The sequence below is a fragment of the Aquarana catesbeiana genome, linkage group LG12 (genome assembly GCF_042186555.1).
Source record: "Aquarana catesbeiana isolate 2022-GZ linkage group LG12, ASM4218655v1, whole genome shotgun sequence".
Taxonomy (NCBI): domain Eukaryota; kingdom Metazoa; phylum Chordata; class Amphibia; order Anura; family Ranidae; genus Aquarana; species Aquarana catesbeiana.
The window spans coordinates 107,914,355-107,927,635 of record NC_133335.1 but is presented as its reverse complement, the minus strand read 5'-3'; the positions used below and the strand labels follow the sequence as shown (position 1 = coordinate 107,927,635).

General features: G+C 46.0%; 1 protein-coding gene across 3 annotated transcripts in view; it reads right to left on the bottom strand.

Annotated features, from left to right (window-relative positions):
* Positions 1-13,281, bottom strand: part of MRPL45 (mitochondrial ribosomal protein L45) — a 216,766-nt gene that overhangs the window by 109,387 nt on the left and 94,098 nt on the right. The gene's annotated exons all lie outside the window — the stretch shown is intronic.

Genomic DNA, 13,281 nt, shown 5'->3' with positions numbered 1-13,281 from the left:
TAAATTTGTCGCCGCCATTTGTCGGGCGCGCCACCGCCGCACAGTGCAGAAGCGTGCCCGTGGATCCCCCGTGGATCCTGGGAACTCTATGTTCACCGGCAGTCCACAATTTTGGTGAGGATAAGCATGACAGGTGCTCTTTACAGTGAGATGTGGGGTCAATAAGACCCCACATCTCACCTCTAGGCTTAGAAGCATGAAATAAAAAAAAAAAAAAAAAAAGGATCACCGCTTCCCAGCCGAAGCGGCGCCGTTTTTTTTTAATACAGAGGCCGGGCGTGATGTCATAACATCGTGCCCGGCCTCCGAACGATCATAGAGACTCCGGCAACCATCTGGTCCGCCGGAAATCTCTATGCTAAACATCCGGGGCTGGCAGATCCTGTGACCGACTCACCGATCGTAGCGTTGGGTCAGTACAAGCACCGGAGGGTGGCAGGAGGGGGGCGTCCCCTCTCGCCTCCTGTAAGAACGATCAAGCGGCGGAACAGCCACTATGATCGTTCTTATGGTGCGCAGATTCGCCGGCTCTAAAAAACACGATATCTGGATGATGTCTGTAGCTACAGGCATCACTCAGATATCCCCGCTCAAAGCCGAGGATGTCATTTGGCGTACGGCGGGCGGGAAGCGGTTAAACAAGGCAGACCGTCGTTCTGTGAGGGAGGACGATGGAGGAGATTTTGTGTTTCTGCTAAGAAAAAACAGGGATCTCTGTGTTCCTCCAGTCACAACATTCTCCCCCCCCCCCCCCCAGTTAGAATGCACCCCCTAGGAACACACTTAACCCTTTGATCACCCCTGTTAACCCCTTCCCTGCCCGTGTCAGTACAGTTACAGCGCATATTATTTAGCACTGATCACTATTAGAGTCACTGGTCCCCAAAAAGTGCCCAATGTGTCTGACACTTTTCGCAGTCGCAGTCCTGCTAAACAAAAAAAACCCCCACACCCTGATTACCGCCATTACTAGTAAAAAAAATTCCATAAAAACATCCCCTAGTTTGTAGATGCTATAACTTTTGCTCAAACCAATCAATATACGCTTATTGGGATTTTTTTTTTACCAAAAATATGTAGCAGAACACATATTGGCCTAAGCTGATAAAAGAAATTAGATTTTTTACATTTTTTGGATAAGCTGTATAGCAGAAAGTAAAAAATAGTTTTTTTTTTTTTTTTTTTAAAATTGTCTTTTTGTTAATAGCGCAAAAAATAAAAATAAAAACCGCAGGGGTGAGCAAATACCACCAAAATAAATCTCAATTTTTTTTGGGGGGGGGGGGGGATTTTGTGTACAGCATCGCACGACTGCGTAATTGTCAGTTAAAGTAACAGTGCCGTATCGCAAAAAATTGGATTTTTACTTACCGTAAAATCCATTTCTCTGAGTTCGACGGACATAGTGCCTCCTTAATCTTGACCAGTGGGTTATATCGCCTCTGTAGGAATAGGATTAGGCAGAACAAAAAAAAACACCTGTCTACGCCCATGGGCTGTCCTCAGTCAGTATATAACCCCCTCCTTGCTTTAGGTATTCAGTTTAGGAGAAAGCAGTATTAGAAGTATCAAAAACTCCATAGAAGGGTGGGCGCTGTGTCCGTCAATGAACACAGAGAAATGGATTTTACGGTGAGTACAAAAATCCCATTTTCTCTTTCGTTCATCGACGGACACAGCGCCTCCTTAATCTTGACCACTGGGACGTCCAAAAGCAGCGCAAAAAAAAAAAGGAAGGAAATAACCCAAGGCTAAACCACAAGAGCCTCAACCAGGACACAAGAGCCTTAACCGGGGTCACAGGAACCCCATCTGAAAAAAAAAATATTTAAAGAAAAAACACCCCTTATGAGGGGACCCCCCACCCAAACAGCAGCCTGCAAAACCTTGCGGCCAAAAGAAGCATCTGCAGATGCCAAAATATCTACTTTATAGAATTTAGTGAATGTATGCACTGATGACCAAGTGGCCGCCTTGCAAACCTGTGATATTGATGCTTGATGACAGAAGGCCCAAGAAGTACTAAGCGCCCGAGTAGAATGAGCCGTGACAGAGAAAGGAGGAACCCGACCCTTTATAGAATAGGCCTGAGTAACAGTGTCTGATCCATCTGGAGATGGTAGCTGAAGAAGCGGCCAGCCCTTTCCTTGGTCCTTGTGTAACCAAAAAAAAGGTTGTCTGACCTCCGGAAGGACTCAGTGGATTCCAGATACACCCGAATCGCACAAACCACATCCAAGGTATGCAAAGCAAATTCCTTGGGATGAGCTGGCTTGGGACACAAGGACAGCAACACAATGTCCTCATTCAAATGGAAGTCAGAGATAACCTTGGGCAAAAATGACAGACAGGGAACAAGCACCACTTTAACCCTATGGAGTACTAAATAGGGACTAAGACAGGATAATGCCAACTTTGAAACCCTGCGGGCCGAGGTAATATCCACCAGGAATGCCACCTTCTGGGACAACGTAGGTAAGGGAATCTCCCGAATATTCTCGAATGGAGGCTTCTGGAGAACCAATAGCACCAAGTTTAAATACCATGGAGGCAAAAGACCGTACAGGCGGAGCCACATGCCGGACTCCTTGAATGAAGGTACGAACTAAAGAGTGAGTGGCTAGGGGTCGCTGAAAGAAGAATGCTAAGGCAGACACCTGGCCCCTAAAGGTGCTCAAAGCCAACTTTGAGCACCTATGAACGCCAATCGACTCACACCAAGAAATGTACGCTTTCCACGTACGATGGTATATCTTACTAGAAGTCGACTTCCTCGCCTACACCATAGTAGGGATCACGGAGCCCGACAGACCTCTCTCTCAGTACCTGGCTTTCAATGGCTAGGCCATTAAAACCAGTTACTGTAAAGCAGTATGGAAGCTCAGCCCTCGGTACAACTGGTCCTCTTTTAGAGGTTGCTTCCAAGGGACGTTTACGGCCACCGGAAGACTTTTGCCCTTGGTCCTTCGCAAGCACCGCAGAAGAGGTAGGCGTTGGCCCCGCAGTGACACTAGGACGACTGCGGCATCTACCAGAGGAACTGCCACGAGCCTCAGTTACTTCCCGTTGAACTGAACCTGCTGAAGGGGCTGACGTTTGAGAAAAAAAAACTACTAACCTGGTCAGCATTCACTCCAGAGTCAGACCCAGGTAGCCCAATATCCTGGACAGGGCTAGAGGGGACCTTGGGTAGTTTGCACATAACCCGAACCTTTACAGGAATTATACCCTCACAAAGAGACACAGGGCCCCCGAAGTGGACAAATTCTGTCCCCCTTCTTCGGTACCGTCAAAAGGTTCAGTTCGTGAACCCCCTTGACGATCATGAAGGAGGAGGTCCATTAATTTGGAAACCAGCGAAGATGTCCCCCCACCCCAGCAATGGGTGAGGGCAGACCTTCATGAGGAAGGAGTCTTGTCAGTGGATCCAGAGAAGCCTGCTCTAGGCTTACCAAACCAAGATTGCTTGGAACTTACCGGGGAAGACTTGAGAGATCTGTTTCCTTTATCTGCCGTCCTGGGAGCCCGGAAGAATTTCTTATGGGCTGAAAAGGAAGGCAGGAACGTACTCTTTCCCCGTGACACCCTTAATGATGTCATCCAGGGTAGCCCCAAACAGGCAGTCGCCTTGAAAGGGCAAATCAATGAGCTTTTTTTTTTGTTTTTCAAAAGCTTGGTCTGCTGACCAATTCTTAAGCCACAGCACACATCTAATCACCACCGCTGAAACAGAAAGCTTGGATAGCACAGGAGCTGCATCCAAGGCTGCATCACAAATATACTGTAGCCCATGGACCAACTGGTCCGCTAAATCAACATAAGCAGGGGGAACCTGCTCACTACCCATACCCTGGCGCAAAAGCTGGGCCCATACAGTTAAGGTCTGTGGTACCAGGACCAAGGCCAAGACTGGACGCAATGCCGATCCAGCCATAGTAAACATGCTGCGTACCACAGCCTCCGCTTTCCTGTCAGCCAGGTCCTTAAAGGACGGGGATTACTCTACTGGGATTATGGTTGCTTTATTCAACTTGGAAACAGGAGGGTCCACCACTGGTGGGGGAACTCCACTTTTTTAAAAGTGGTTCGTCAAAGGGGTAGCGTATTGAGAAACGTTTGGGGACCACAAAGGGTGATTTTGGTTGTTCCCATTCCTTATAGGATAGGTAAACCTATCAAAATAAGGCAGATAAGGAAACACCGTTAGTGTGCGAGGTGACTTTTGCGTACCAAAGGCCACATCTGTAGCCCTTGTCAGCCGCATCCCCCATCTTTAGAGCCTCCCGCGCCGCAGTATCAAGTGCGTCCACCAGCGCTTTTTCACTTGCTGCTGAGACCGCAGAGGACTCATTCTCACTATCGGAGAGGTCGGGGGGCGAGATATTAAACCCCCCTGGACGGGCCACGCCTCCCGGCGGCATCAGGCTCAGAATCAGATGAGACAGACTGAGCAGGGGAAGGGGGGGGGGGCGCTTCCTCCAGGGCCTTTGCCCACACGCTACTTGCATCCAGAATACTAATGACTCAAGGACCACCGTCAGTGCAACCATGGGAAGCTGAGGTTCCAAGGGACCTGCCACCTCCATGAGGGGATCAGTGGGTGAGATGTGACCCTGAGGCTCCATAAGGAAGAAGACCCTGTAGTACAAAGGAATTTTGGCACCACTAAAGGACACCCCAATGGCCAGGGTACCTATCAGCAGAGAGGGAGATACACAAGGACCCCCAAAGACTCACCCCACCAAACGGAGCGCCGTAATTAGGACCAAGCAACACCAATGTCAGTGTTCATGTCATATATCCTGGGACAGGAAGAGAAGCATAGTGGAGGAAGAATGGCCACCGTGACATCATCGGCTACACAAACATGGCCACCAGCTGGAGACCAGCCAGACCAACAGAAAATGGCCCCTGTGGCCTCATCGGCTACACAAACATGGACGCCAGCTGGAGACCAGCTAGACCAAGAGCCGTGATGTCATCAGACCACCCAAAAAATGGCTGCTGGCCTCTCGACATGCTGAAGCGTGCTGCCAGGATCCTCCCTGTGCCTTGCACATTGCTGCACCCCTGCAAGGGGACCCTCTTCCAAAAAGGTACTGTACCACCAGGCAGGGTGAACATTTAGGGGGACACCGCTGTGCCCTCTGCACTGGGACCCCCAAACTGCACACTACCTCACACTGCAGGGCATGCACCTAGGGGTCTTCCCTGCACCCACTGCACTGGAAACCCCCCCCATACTGCCAGGGCAGGACACACACTACCCAGAAGGGAAATGGCAGGGGAGACCCCCAGGGGTCTCTGTTGCCTGCCCTGGGACTCCCACCAATCCGTGGGGGGAGGGGGAAGCCCAGTTTAACCAGGGGACTTTTGGATGGGAGGAGGGATCTTGCAGGCAGGTCCGACCATCCCTGGAGGGTACCCACGTTCACCCCAAACCGCACAAAGGGGGTAAGGGGGAAACTGTACTTACCAATCCATGGTGCAGGTGACCCTCCAGACAGAACTCCTCACTACCAAAGTGGGGGCTGTCGGCCAAGAACCCGTTCGTATGCGACCCTGCGAGACGTTTAACTCGCGGGCCAGCCTCCGTCCGTTGAGGCCAACCTAGTGCGTAGCTACGGTCTGCACGCGCTTGCTGGCTGGACTGGAGAGACCACTGGATCTACATTATCCAGACTGTCGCCCAGCCCGGCATTTGATTGCAGATCTCCCAGGAGAAAAATGCATGGAAGAAAAAAAAAAAAAAAAAAAGACAAAAAGTAAAATTTGCTAGGACCAAAAGATCCCAGCAAGGAGCTAGGTCCTTATTTCTGACTAGACAGAAAAAAAACTGAATACCTAGAGCAGTGAGGGGGTTAAATACTGACTGAGGACAGCCCATGGGCAAAGCCAGATGTTTGTTTGTTCTGCCTAGTCCTACTCCTGCAGGAGGCGATATAACCCAATGGTCAAGATTAAGGAAGCGCTGTGTCTGTCGATGAACGAAAGAGAAAATAGCCTGGCCATGAAGGGGGGAGGGGGGGTGAACCTTCCGGGACTGAAGTGGTTAACGTTATTTACTGCTTGTTAAGAATATGTAACTGTTCGATTGCTCATAGCCAGTCCACAGTTCTACTTAAATTTAAACATTGTGCAATTACAAAGGCTGTTCCAGCACAACAGTACAAGTCGTGTAAGAGCACCTGACCAGAGCTGACATCTGACAGAGCCTGAGCTATTTTGCAAAGAAGAATGGGCAAAAATTTAACTCTAGATGTGCAAAGCTGGTAGAGACATACCCAAAAAGACTTGTAGATGTAACTGCAGCAAAAGGTGGTTCTACAAAGTATTGACTCGGGGGGGTGAATACAAATGCACGCCACACTTTTCACATTTGTAAAAAAAAAAAAATTTGAATACCATTTATCATTTTCCCTTTCACTTCAATAATATGTGGCACTTTGTGTTTCTCTATCACATAAAATCCCAATAAAACACATTAACGTTTTGGCTGTAACATGACAAAATGTGGAAAATTTCAAAGGGTATGAAAAGCACTGTATGCTTGTGAATCACACCCAGTGTCCTTCCCAGGACAGAACAACAGAAACCATAGGAACATAAGTTACCTTTAAAGGGGTTGTAAAGGTAAAAATTTTTTCACCTTAATGCATTCTATGCATTAAGGTGAAAAAACTTTTGACAGTACCGCCGCCCCCAGGCCCCGTTTTACTTACCTGACGCCTCGAATCTTCGCTCCTCGTCCTCGTCAGCTTCATTGCAGCTCAGCCTGGTCGGTGATTGGCTGCAGTGGATGGATTGAAAGCAGCGCAGCCATTGGCTCGCGCTGCTGTCAATCACATCCGATGACGCAGCGCGCCGGGGGGCGGGGCCGAGTGATACAGCAAGCGGCTATAGCCGCCGGCTGTATCACGGGAGCGCGCCCGCAAGCACTCACCTCCGTGTGAGGGAGCTCGCATGAAGGTGGTAAATGCTTGCGGGGAGGAGCTGAAACAGCCGCCGAGGGACCCCAGAAGACAAGGTTCGGGGCCACTCTGTGCAGAACGAGCTGCACAGTGAAGGTAAGTATAACATGTTTGTTATTTTTAAAAAAAAAAAAAAAAAATAACTTTACAACCCCTTTAACCCTTTCATGACTAAGCCTATTTTTGAAATTTGGTGTTTACAATTTAAAATCCATATTTTTTGCTAGAAAATTACTTAGAACCCCCAAACATTATATATATATATATTTTTTAGCAGAGAATCTAGAGAATAAAATGGAGATTGTTGCAATATTTTATATCACACGGTATTTGTGCAGCGGTGTTTTAAACGCAAATTTTTGGAAAAGGGACACTTCCACGAATTTTAAAAAATCCAAACAGTAAAGTTACCTCAATTTTTTTGTATAATGTGAAAGATGATGTTACGCTGAGTAAATAGATACCAAACATGTCAGGCTTTATAATTGCACGCACTCTTGGAATGGCGACAAACTATGGTAGCTATGAATTTCCATAGGCAACGCTTTAAATTTTTTTTTACGGTTACCAGGTTAGAGTTACAGAGGAGGTCTAGTGCTAGAATTATTGCTCTCGCTCTGACGATCGTGGCGATACCTCACATGTGTTATTTGAACAGTTTACATATGCATGCGCGACTTCCGTATGCGTTTTCTTCGCTGCGCGTGCTCGTGGGGACGGGGCGCTTTAAAATTTTTTTTTTTTTTAATATTTATTTTATTTATTTTTATACTTAAAAATTGTGTTTAAAAAAAAAATGTAAACATTACTTGTGAAAGTAATAGGTGGTGACAGGTACTCTTTATGGAGGAATGGGGGGTCTAAAAGACCCCCCATCCCTCCTTTACACTTCAAAGTATTCAGATCGCCGGAAACGGCGATTCTGAATACTGTGTATTTTTTTTTAATTCGGCGCCATTGGCAGCCGAGTAAACGGGAAGTGACATCATGACGTCGCTTCCGCGTTTACATTGAGAAGGCTGGAACGAAGCCGCCCACGGCTTCGTTCCAGCCCGCCCACAGCCGCCGGAGGCAGACGATTGGACACCGGGCCTCCCGATCACACGGGAGGCCCGGTAAGAGCGGCGGGAGGGGTGGGATCTCCCCTCCCGCTCCTCCGGTATAACAGCCGAGCGGCTTTTAGCCGCATCGGTTGTTATATACGGGTAGCCGATCGCCCGCTCGAAACAACGGTACCGGGATGATGCCTGCAGCTGCGGGCATCATCCCGGTATAACCCCCGAAAGCCGAGTACGCAGATGTGCGTACGGTCGGCGGGAAGGGGATTTTAAACAGAAATACACTACATTCCGGTACCCCTCAATTTAGATTACATTAGGCCCATGTGAATAATTAGTAGGACTCGTGGTACAATCAGTCTGGAGGCTGAAATTGTGGATCAATGTAATTAAATTGCACACTTTATGTATAGGTTTTAACATTACAAATATGATCTCGTTCCCTCAGAAGGCGGGAACAAAGAAAAAAATAAAAACAGGCCCGGAGAGTCAAGGCCCCGAAGATAAATGAAAACACAGAACAGCTGTGTCAAGATTGGGGAGGTGGAAAAATATAATACAAAAATGGGGGGGGGGGGGGCGCGGGGGATGCGGGGTGAATGGAAGTAATCCAAGGGGGTGGATAGGGCAGAGAAGAAAAAACATTCCTCCACGCCATCTTCTCCCTCAAGAAAGACCAGCAAAAAAAGTTCATAACAGAAGTAGCAACCAAGTAACAGAACATAGTAACAGAAGACAGCCAAGTATCCCCTAATGTATCTTCCCTATTATAAGGCATACCTGTTAGGCTTTCCATGGATCCAATATCATTCAGCCTAGAAAACCAATCACTCAAGGTTGGTGCTGACGTTTGTATGCATAAATCGGGAAGGCAGGCAAAGCAGTCTTCAGTAAATGATCAGTGAGTGTTTGTAGCGATGTAAAGGCATTGAATTGAGGTTTAAACGAATAGACCAGGGGGTCTGTACCCAGGTCCACAGGGGTCAATTGAAAGACTGGATTCTTGACTCCTATGCAAAACTGACACAACAGTGGGCATTGGCAAAAAAGATGGAGAGTTGTGCCTGGCTCATCGTGACATCGCCAACACAACTTGGAGACTTGAGGATAGCATTTAGTAGCACTAGGACCCTGTACCACCCAGACTGTTTGTATCCCCGTTCATAAAAATGGTTTGGGATTGAAGATTTGTATGCCAGTTGGATAATCATGCTATTTGTTCTTTGGTGAGGGAATTCGGCTAACCATTTTTATATGTAAGGAGGCACAAAATCTCCCTTAGGCGTGTTCCATATCATGTATAGAATGGAAAGAAGATGGGGTGCGAATTCATTTTTAAACTACATAAATGTTTTGAAGGGAGTCAGTGGTCGAACATGAGGGCCAGAGTCTGGGATTGTTTGCGGAAAATGTAGCAAATGACAGGCTGACCATGAGCCCTCCCTGTCAGGTTGCGTAGTGCATGCAACTCGTCTGGCCCGTCTCTACCAGACATTGGATCGGTTCATTTTCAGTGCCTGGTAAGAATACACGATTGTTTTTTGCTGGAGTTAGTGGGGAGGGATAAGGGTATAAAAAAATTTAAAAAAAAGTTTGCTGCATATCTGCTATAGTAGCTCCAATGGTAGGGTGACTTTTTCTTAGATCGGTAGTGTTTGACTGGTATCCAAGAGAGTGCCAGTAAAGACACTGGGGAGGAGTGTTGTTCAATCCAGGCCCACAATTTAAATTATGGTGAGGTGCACCACATCACGACCCTGGACAGATGTAAGGCTTTGTAGTATAGTGCCAGATCAGGTAGGCCAACACTCCTCCCCAGTGTCTTTATTGGCACTCTCTTGGATACCAGTCAAACACTACCGATTTAGGAAGGGTAAAGAGAGCCAGTCTTGTCCGGGGCTACTTTAACTAGATAAACTTAAGTAACATGGTGCACAGAGAGACAAATAAAGTTTCAGGAATGTGCATGGGTAACGCTTGAATTAGATATAGAACCCGGAGCAACAGTGTCCTTTTGGAAGCATTATAGCGTCTGAACCAGGTGAGGGTTGAGCCCTTTTTGAAATGTCAAACTAATTTTAGTTAGCAAAGGGCTGAAATTGGCCTCATATTGTGTAGATGGATTCAAAGTAACATCATAGCAGACAAAGTCCAATGAAACAGATAAGATTACTGTAAGCGGGTCATTTTACCACTTTACTGGGTGAGTGTCATATTCGAGGCCACAGATTTGATAAATCTGAAAGTGCCCCATACTGTGAAAACAAGTTAAGCAAGGTGGGTAGAGAGGTTACATAGTAGGGGAGGTTGAAAAAAGACAAGTCCATCAAGTCCAACCTATGTGTGTGATTATATGTCAGTATTACATTGTATATCCCTGTATGTTGCGGTCATTCAGGTGCTTATCTAACAGTTTCTTGAAACTATCGATGCCCCCCCCCCCCCGCTGAGACCACTGCCTGTGGAAGGGAATTCCACATCCTTGCCGCTCTTACAGTAAAGAGCCCTCCACGTAGTTTAAGGTTAAACCTCTTTTCTTCTAATTTTAATGAGTGGCCCACAAGTCTTGTTAGACTCCCTTCTGCAAAAGAGTTTTATCCCTATTGTGGGGTCACCAGTATGGTATTTGTATATTGAAATCATATCCCCTCTCAAGTGTCTCTTCTCCAGAGAGAATAAGTTCAGTGCTCACAACCTTTCCTCATAATTAATATCCTCCAGACCCTTTATTAGCTTTGTTGCCCTTCTTTGTACTCGCTCCATTTCCAGTACAACCTTCCTGAGGACTGATGCCCAGAACTGGACAGCATACTCTAGGTGCAGCCAGACCAGAGTCTTGTAGAGCAGGAGAATTATCAATTTATCTCTGGAATGAATCCCCTTTTTAATGCATGCCAATATTCTGTTTGCTTTGCAATACAGCACCTTGGCATTGCATGTAATTGCTGAGCCTATCATCTACTAGGACCCCCAGGTCTTTTTCCATCCTAGATTCCCCCAAAGGTTCTCCCCCCTGTGTATAGATTGCATTCATATTTTTGCCACCCAAATGCATTATTTTACATTTTTCTACATTGAACCTCATTTGCCATATAGTTGCCCAACCCATTAATTTGTTCAGATCTTTTTGCAAGGTTTCCACATCCTGCGGAGAAGTTATTGCCCTGCTTAGCTTAGTATCATCCACAAATAGAGAGATTGAACTGTTTACCCAATCCTCCAGGTCGTTTATGAACAAATTAAACAAGACTGGTCCCAGCACAGAACCCTGGGGGACCCCACTACCCACCCCTGACCATTCCGAGTACTACCCATTTATCACCACCCTCTGAACTCTTGTAGCCAGTTTTCAATCTTTCAATTTTCATGTGCTCACCCTATGGTCCATGCCAACGGACCTTATTCTGTACAGTAAAGATTTATGGGGAACTGTGTCAAATGCTTTTGCAAAATCCAGATACACCACGTCTATGGGCCTTCCTTTATCTAGATGGCAACTCACCACCTCATAGAAGGTTAATAGATTGGTTTGGCAAGAACGATTCTTCATGAATCCATGCTGATTACTGCTAATGATACCATTCTCATTACTAAAATCTTGTATATAGTCCCTTATCATCCCCTCCAAGAGTTTACATACTATTGATGTTAGGCTAACTGGTCTGTAATTCCCAGGGATGTATTTTGGGCCCCTTTTAAATACTGGTGCTACGTTGGCTTTTCTCCGATCAGCTGGTACCATTCGAGTCAGTAGAAATTAGGAACAACGGTCTGGCAATTACTTGACCGAGTTCCGTAAGTACCCTCGGGTGCAAGCCATCTGGTCCCGGTGATTTATTAATGTTAAGTTTCCCAAGTCTAATTTTAATTCTGTCTTGTTAACCATGGAGGTGCTTCCTGTGATGTGTCATGAGGATAAACACTGCAGTTTTGGTTACTGAAGCCCCCCCGATTCCCTTGTGAAGACTGAGAAGAATAAATTCAATACCATCGCCATCTCCCCATCCTTTGTAACCAGATGTCCTTCCTAAGGCCCCATTCACACTAGCGCGTTTTTTGATGCATTTTGCATTTTGCAGAAATGCACGGGAATTTTTTAACATGGGTTCCTATGGAACATGTTCACATCAATGCTTTTTTGTATCTCAGCGTTTTTGGAAAGGGTCGGGGACTTTTTTTCATGCAAAAAGCAGCGTTTTGCATGTAATGGTTTTCAATGGACAAGCATCAAAAACGCAAGTGCTGCGTTTTTGCAGCGTTTTTGATGCGTTTTTGCCGTTTTTTTTTTTTTTGTAATTTTTTTTTAAGACTGTAAAAAAAAAAATGAAAAAAAAAAAAAAAAACGCAAAACGCAAATCGCGGCAAAAACGCGGCAAAAACGCGGCTCAAAAACGTGGCAAGCATGAAAAAAAAACCTCCAAAAACGCTCAAAAGCAACATGCATAGGTGTGAATCGAGCCTTATTCTTTATGGGGCCAATATGGTCTGTCCTCCCTTTTTTTACTGTTTACATAAAGAATTTCTTGGGATTTTTTTTTGCTCTCCTCCGCTATGTGTCTTTCATGTTCTGTCTTAGCCGTTCTTATTGCACCCTTACATTTCTTGTTGCATTCTTTATAAAGTCTGAATGCGGATGATGATCCCTCAACCCTGTATTTTTTGAAGGCCTTCTTCTTTGCTTTTTTATGCATTTTTACATTGGAGTTAAGCCATCCAGGACTTTTGTTCGCTCTTTTAAATTCATTACTCAATGGGATGCATTGGCTAATGCCCTTATTTAATATGCTCTTAAATCAAACCCATCTCTCCTCCGTGTTCTTTGTTCCTAAGATTTTATCCCAATTTATGCCTTCTAGCAAGGTTTGTAGTTTAGGGAAGTTGGCTCTTTTGAAATTCTGTGTCTTTGTATTCCCCTTATGTTTCCTATTTGTGTGATTTATACTGAAGCCAACTGACCTGTGATCGCTGTTACCTACTATAAATTGCCCCGTATTTCCACATCCTTGATCAGGTCTGTATTAATGGTAATCAGTAAATCCAGTAACGCATTATTTCTAGTTGGTGCGTCTACCATCTGACCCATAAAATTGGCCTGCAAGACATTTAGGAACTGGCGAACCTTAGAGGATGTGCGGTTCCCTCTGCCCAGTCTATGTCTGGATAATTAAAATCCCCCATTATGATAACACTTCCCATCTTTGCTGCTAATCCAAATTGTGATAGTAGATCTGCCTCCCCTTCCTCCCTCAGGT